Raw genomic sequence first — 6,660 nt, 5'->3', positions numbered from 1 at the left:
CAATGATCTTTTCATCTTCTCTGTTGACGGGGGTGGTACCAGGTGATTGGAGGGTGGCAAATGTTGTGCCCCTGTTCAAGAAAGGGAATAGGAACAACCCTGGGAATTACAGGCCAGTTAGTCTTACTTCGGTGGTAGGCAAGTTGATGGAAAAGGTGCTGAGGGATAGGATTTCTGAGCATCTGGAAAGACACTGCTTGATTCGGGACAGTCAGCACGGTTTTGTGAGGGGTAGGTCTTGCCTCACAAGCCTGATTGAATTCTTTGAGCAGGTGACCAAGCAAGTGGATGAGGGTAAACCAGTGGATGTGGTGTACATGGATTTTAGTAAGGCATTTGATAAGGTCCCCCATGGTAGACTTATGGAGAAAGTCAGGAGGCATGGGATAGTGGGGAATGTGGCCAGTTGGATTAAGAATTGGCTAACTGATAGAAGGCAGAGAGTGGTCTTAGATGGTAAATACTCAGCCTGGAGCCCAGTTACCAGTGGCGTGCCACAGGGATCAGTTCTGGGTCCTCTCCTGTTTGTGATTTTTATTAACGACTTGGATGAGGAAGTCGAAGGGTGGGTCAGTAAATTTGCAGATGATACAAAGGTTGGTGGAGTTGTGGATACCGAGGAGGGCTATTGTCGTCTGCAAAGGGACTTGGATAGGTTGCAGTGCTGGGCTGAAAAGTGGCAGATGGAGTTTAACCCTGAAAAGTGTGAGGTCGTCCATTTTGGAAGGACAAACACGAATGCAAAATACTGGGTTAACGGTAGGGTTCTTGGGCATGTGGAGGAGCAGAGAGACCTTGGGGTCTATGTGCATAGATCGTTGAAAGTTGCAACTCAAGTGGATAGGGCTGTGAAGAAGGCATATGGGGTGTTAGCGTTCATTAGCAGAGGGATTGAATTTAAGAGCCGTGAGGTGATGATGCAGCTGTACAGGACCTTGGTAAGGCCTCATTTGGAGTACTGTGTGCAGTTCTGGTCGCCTCATTTTAGGAAGGATGTGGAAGCCTTGGAGAGGGTGCAGAGGAGATTTACCAGGATGTTGCCTGGAATGGAGAATAAGTCTTACGAGGAAAGGCTGAACATTCTGGGCCTCTTCTCATTAGAACGGAGAAGGATGAGGGGTGACATGATAGAGGTTTATAAGATGATCAGGGGAATAGATAGGGTAGACAGTCAGAAACTTTTTCCCCGGGTGGAGCAAAGCGTTACAAGGGGTCATAAATTTAAGGTGAAGGGTGGGAGATATAAGGGGGATGTCAGGGGAAGGTTCTTTACCCAGAGAGTGGTCGGGGCATGGAATGCCTTGCCTGGGGAAGTTGTTGAGTCAGAAACTTTAGGGACTTTCAAACGGCTTTTAGATAGGTATATGGATAAAGGAGAATGATGGGGTATAGATTAAATTGTCCTTGACAGAGGACAAAGGTTCGGCACAACATCGTGGGCCGAAGGGCCTGTTCTGTGCTGTATTTTCTATGTTCTATGTTCTAAGAGCTGGCATGAAAGAGGAGTTGAGGTCTGGGGCAGATCAGCCATGATCTTACTGAATGGCAGGGCAGGCTTGAGGGGCCGAATGGCCTACTCCTGCTCCTATTTCTTCTGTTCTTATGTTATGTTATATCTAATGTATATGTCAGGATGCACTATGGGAATTAATACTGAAACTTATAAACTCATAATGTGTGTAAATATTGGGCTGATATTTAACTTGAATCTCAGAGTACATTATTCTAGTTAATTCTGTAAGTTTGAAAAGGGAACTCTGTGCCATAATGAAAACAAGAAATACTGGAAATACTCAGCAGGTCAGGCAGCATCTGTACAGAGAGAAGCAAAGTTAACGTTTCAGGTCAGTGACCTTTCAGATGCTGCCAGACCTTTTGAAAGTCCATGTGCACCACATCAACAGCATTGCCCTCATCATCCCTCTCTGTTACCTCATCAAAAAACTACAGCAGGACAGTTAAACATGATTTTCCCTGAAGATATCCATGCTGGCTTTCTTGAATTAACCCACATTTGTCCATGGGATTATTAATTTTGTCCCGAATTATTCTTTCGAGAAATTTTCCCACCTCCAAAATTGAAATGAGGTGAGTTGCTCTAACAGAGAGCCAGCACGGGTTCGACAGGCTGAATGGCCTCCTTCTGGGCTGTAGCCATTCTATGATTGTATGATTCTAGCAACAACTGTTGGTGGAGAGGCAGTGATGCAGGAATGGGTGGACAGAAAGTGGAAAGTCTGGGCTGGTGTGTGTTCGGGTTTGTGAATAAAGGTGATTTGGAAGCTGTGTTCCAAATTGAAGTGTTTACTGGAAGGAAGAAGTTGATGTAAATAATGAGTAAAACGTGTTAAGATGAAGCGTGGTGTGATTGTGGGCAGCAGTAAATGTAGTGCTGGTGAATTATTTGTGTTAATAAACTTCCACTGCACCCTCTGCTGCAGGCTGCTGTTTATATCCAGCTGTGTATTAGTGCTGTGTGTTAACGAGATAAATGTTTGTTTCAACGCTGTTTACAAAGCAAAAGCATTGCACTCAAACAGTCCCAGACATAGCAACACACGTCCAAAAGCAAAATACTGCAGATGCTGGAAATCTGAAACATAAACAGAAAATGCTTGAAATAATCAGCAGGTCTGGCAGCATCTGTGGAGAGAGAACAAAGTTAATGTGAGCTAAGGAAACAGACCTGAACTGTTAACTGTTTCTCTCTGCACAGATGCTGCCAGACCTACTGAGCATTTCCAGCATTTTCTGTTTTTATTACAGCAACACAGGTGTTGGGAGGCTCAGCCTGGCTACACAATGTTACAAGGACGCTGAGTAACACCATCGACAACGGGACAGAGAGAAAAACACACAGAAAACCAAGAATAGACTGTGAGGAAGCAAAAGTGAGGGACAGAGAGAGAGGCAACGAGACTGAGATGGAGAAACAAGGCATTTGTATGATTGTGTTCTCCCTGTTATCTAAAGGTATTTCCTGTTGTGTAAATATGTTTTCTGTTGTGTAAAGATGTACCCTGTTGTTGTGTAAAGGTTTTCCCTGTTATTGTTTTATTTTCTGTTACTGACCGTCTCCTCACAGTGACCATTTGTCCTGCTTTTATTGTGGCCAACATCACCATCTGGTGGTGGAGAGGAGGCTCTGCAGGAAGGGGTTGACAATGTGGGAGAGACTCGGCTGGTCCGTGTTTGCAGCTTGTGTTCATGTGAGCAAAAGTGATTTGTTACTGATTGATGTGTTCACTGGAAAGAAGAAGCTGATTGCAATCGAGTGCCTTTGGAAGCATCTTGTTATTTTAGGTAAATACTTGATGTTTTGAAAGTGAACTGTTTGTATTGTTACCAAACATAAATAGCAGAGAATGGTTTCGATCCATTGATCTCTGGGTTATGGGCACAGCACACTTCCGCTGCACCACTCTGCTAACTACTGTTTTCAATTTCAGCTGCCCGTTAGTGAAATATGTTCATTCCCCAATGTTTTTATAAAAATAGGATTGGAGTCGGATTTCTCAAGAATCCCGGACTCAGCAACACACGTGCTGACGGACTCACCCTCACTGCACAATGACACAAGGACACTGAGTAACAGCACCGACATTGAGGCAGGCAGAGAAAGACACACAGAAAACCAGGAAGATATTATCAGGACTCAGAAAGGAACGGACAGAGAAAGGTACTGAGCAAACCAGCAAGAGAAAGCGAGATAAAAGCAAAATACTGCGGATGCTGGAAATCTGAAATAAAAACAAGAATTGCTGGAACCACTCAGCAGGTCTGGCAGCATCTGTGTTCAGTTCTGGTCGAACATTATAGGAAGGATGTGGAAGCATTAGAGAGGGTGCAGAGGAGATTTACCAGGATGCTGCCTGGACTGGAGGGTATGTTTTACGAAGAAAGGTTAAGGGTGCTAGGACTTTTCTCATTGGAACGAAGAAGGATGAGAGGTGACTTGATAGAGGGATACAAGATGATGAGAGGCATAACTAGAGTGGATAGCCAGAGACTTTTTCCCAGGGCGGAAAGGGCTATCACCAGGGGGCATAATTTTAAGGTGATGGAGGAAGGTTTCGGGGAGATGTCAGAGGTAGGTTCTTTACACAGAGAGTGGTGGGTGCGTGGAATGCACTGCCAGCGGTGGTAGTAGAAGCAGATACATTAGGGCCATTTAAGCGACTCTTGGATAGGTACATGGATGATGCTTGAATGAAGCGTATGTAGGTAGTTTGATCTTAGAGTAGGTTAAAGGTTCGGCACAACATCGTGGGCCGACGGGCCTGCACTGTGCTGTACTGTTCTATGTTCTATGTTCCAGATGAAAGGATTGCATTAATCAATGGATTAGAATGTGGAGAGGCAGGAGAAAATGATGCCATTTTAAGTAGGGGGCCGGGGGTTAGTAGAAAGACCAGGGCTATTTTACTCTCTATCTCACTCCTTTCTTCTATCTGGCTCATTATCACATCCTCTCTCTCTCAGAGCGGTGGGAATCACTGGAACCCACACTTGTTGCTCAGGTTGTTTGGTTCCGGGAAAATACAAGGTCCACATCAGATTGACAGGAAGGATAAATATGATTCAGAGCCAATCATATTCCATTTAGTGATGTGTGCTCAGCCTTGTTATATCAGCAAAGGCAGCAGGAAATGCAAATCCTAAAGAGTTTTGATAGAGTGAAGAAGGAGAAAGTGTTGCCAGTGACAGAAGGGTCAGTAACCAGAGGAAACACATTTAAAGTAATTGACAAAAGAATTCGAGTTGTGATGAGGAGATTGTTTTTTCAGCAGTGTGTTGTTCTGGTCTGGAATGCAATCCTGAAAGGTCAGTGGAAGCAGATTCAATGTTAACTCTAAATGGATTTGGATATATACCTGACATGGAAAATCTAACAGGGCAATGGGGGAAAGGACAGGAGTGTGGGATGTGGGATTAATAGAATAGCTCTGTTCAATATCCGGCATATACACAGTAATAAGGTTCAGTGCTTGGACCTCAGATATTTTCACTCTATCAATGGCAGAGAAGGCTGGAGGAACCATGTGGCTACTCGTCACGTTCTTCCCCGTGTCCAGGATAAAGTGTAACATGACACTGATTTCCAGATGGCCAAAACAAATGCAACGCACATCTTTTGTGGAAACATCACATTTGAAGTGAGAAACTAATCAAAAGGCACAAACGGGGATTGAACCCGTGACTTTCAGTCTACGAGACTGACACCTTACCACTTGGCCACCATGCCTTTTGTTAATGAACATCTGAGGCTCCAGAGGAGGATTTGTGATTCTTTTTCAATTTGGTTGAAACAGCATCGAGAAACATGCACAGAAATAAAGAGGGATTGTGGAATGGGTAACAGATCAGCCTCATTTACATCATCAGCATCATGAAATCTTCATTGAGACGTTCCATTCCCATCCTCAGCTTTTCTCACATCTGTACAATAATATAAGAGTGGACATTGGGTTGTTACTGGGCAGATTATATAAATAGACTATGTGCATCATCACAGGAAGTGATGTAATATAATCTGTACGGCACCTCATGGAGAGTTGTCGATGAAACCTTCAATGCAAGATGTGTAGAGTAAACTCAGGTTATTTTAACCGTCAGATTCTTATAAATTCTGTACTACGCCTTGACAGATATCAGAATATTATATGGGGGCCACAGTAAACCAAAGCGAAGATGGAGAAATCTTTGCCTGCACCTTTGAAAAGGTCACTGCACTGAACCAAGCCGACGAGTGGCCGAGTTGGTTCCAGAGGTTTGCAAGGTATCGTACTGCATCGGGTCGCGTGCAGAAGCCAGACATGGAGCAGGTCAGTACACTATTGTCTGCAATGAAGGGAGTGTGCAGGCAACATGCTCATGAAGAACAGAAGGCAACATGTGAAGAAGTTATTAAGGCACTGAAGACCTATTTTAATTGAGGAAAAAAATGTCATCGTGGAGCCAAAGTTAAAACGCTGCATTTGCTGACAACGCAACCACCAGGTGACGCTGTACTAGCACATGCGCAAATGCAGCATCTTCCACTGAAACGTCACTGTCTGTGACATTCAGGCAGCTGCCAGGATTAAAGATGGGTCTACTCAATTTATCACAGAAAACAACTTCGACCCAAAAATCCCCTCAAAGGTTGCCATCGCCGCCTCCGTCCCACCCCCAACAGTCCCCCGCTCCTTCTTGTGCATTCGCCAGTTATTTGGTACCAAGTCATCTTAATTCACCTAAAGTGAATTATTTTCGGAGCAGTGACTGTCGTTTCATAAGCAAATATGGCACATATCTACACAATGGACATGTTTTGGTTGATTCTCGGAGAACGTTGCGCTGTTTGAAGTCTCATCAGAAGGACAGCACCTCTGACAGTGCAGCACACCCTCTGTAATTCAGTGAGGTTTCATAGAGTCAAAGAGTTATACAGCACAGAAACAGGCCCTTCGGTCATCATGTCCGTGCCGGCCATCAAGTACCTATCTATTCTAATTCCATTTTCCAGCACGTGGCCGTAGCCTTGTATTCTGTGGCGTTTTGAGTGCTCATCTAGATACTTCTTAAATGTTGTGAGGGTTCCTGCCTCTACCACTCCTTCAGGCAGTGTGTTCCAGATTCCAACCACCCTCGAATTGAAACATTTTTTCCTCAAATCCC

The 6,660-nt window shown here is 44.4% G+C and overlaps 1 non-coding gene across 1 annotated transcript; it reads right to left on the bottom strand.

The window, feature by feature from the left end:
* Window positions 1–5,173: 5,173 nt before the first annotated feature.
* Window positions 5,174–5,245, bottom strand: trnat-cgu (transfer RNA threonine (anticodon CGU)). The gene has a single exon. It is a non-coding gene; the product is annotated as a tRNA-Thr (tRNA).
* Window positions 5,246–6,660: the final 1,415 nt, after the last annotated feature.

The sequence above is a fragment of the Heterodontus francisci genome, unplaced genomic scaffold (assembly GCF_036365525.1).
Source record: "Heterodontus francisci isolate sHetFra1 unplaced genomic scaffold, sHetFra1.hap1 HAP1_SCAFFOLD_43, whole genome shotgun sequence".
Taxonomy (NCBI): Eukaryota; Metazoa; Chordata; class Chondrichthyes; order Heterodontiformes; family Heterodontidae; genus Heterodontus; species Heterodontus francisci.
This window is presented reverse-complemented; position numbering and strand designations above follow the sequence as displayed.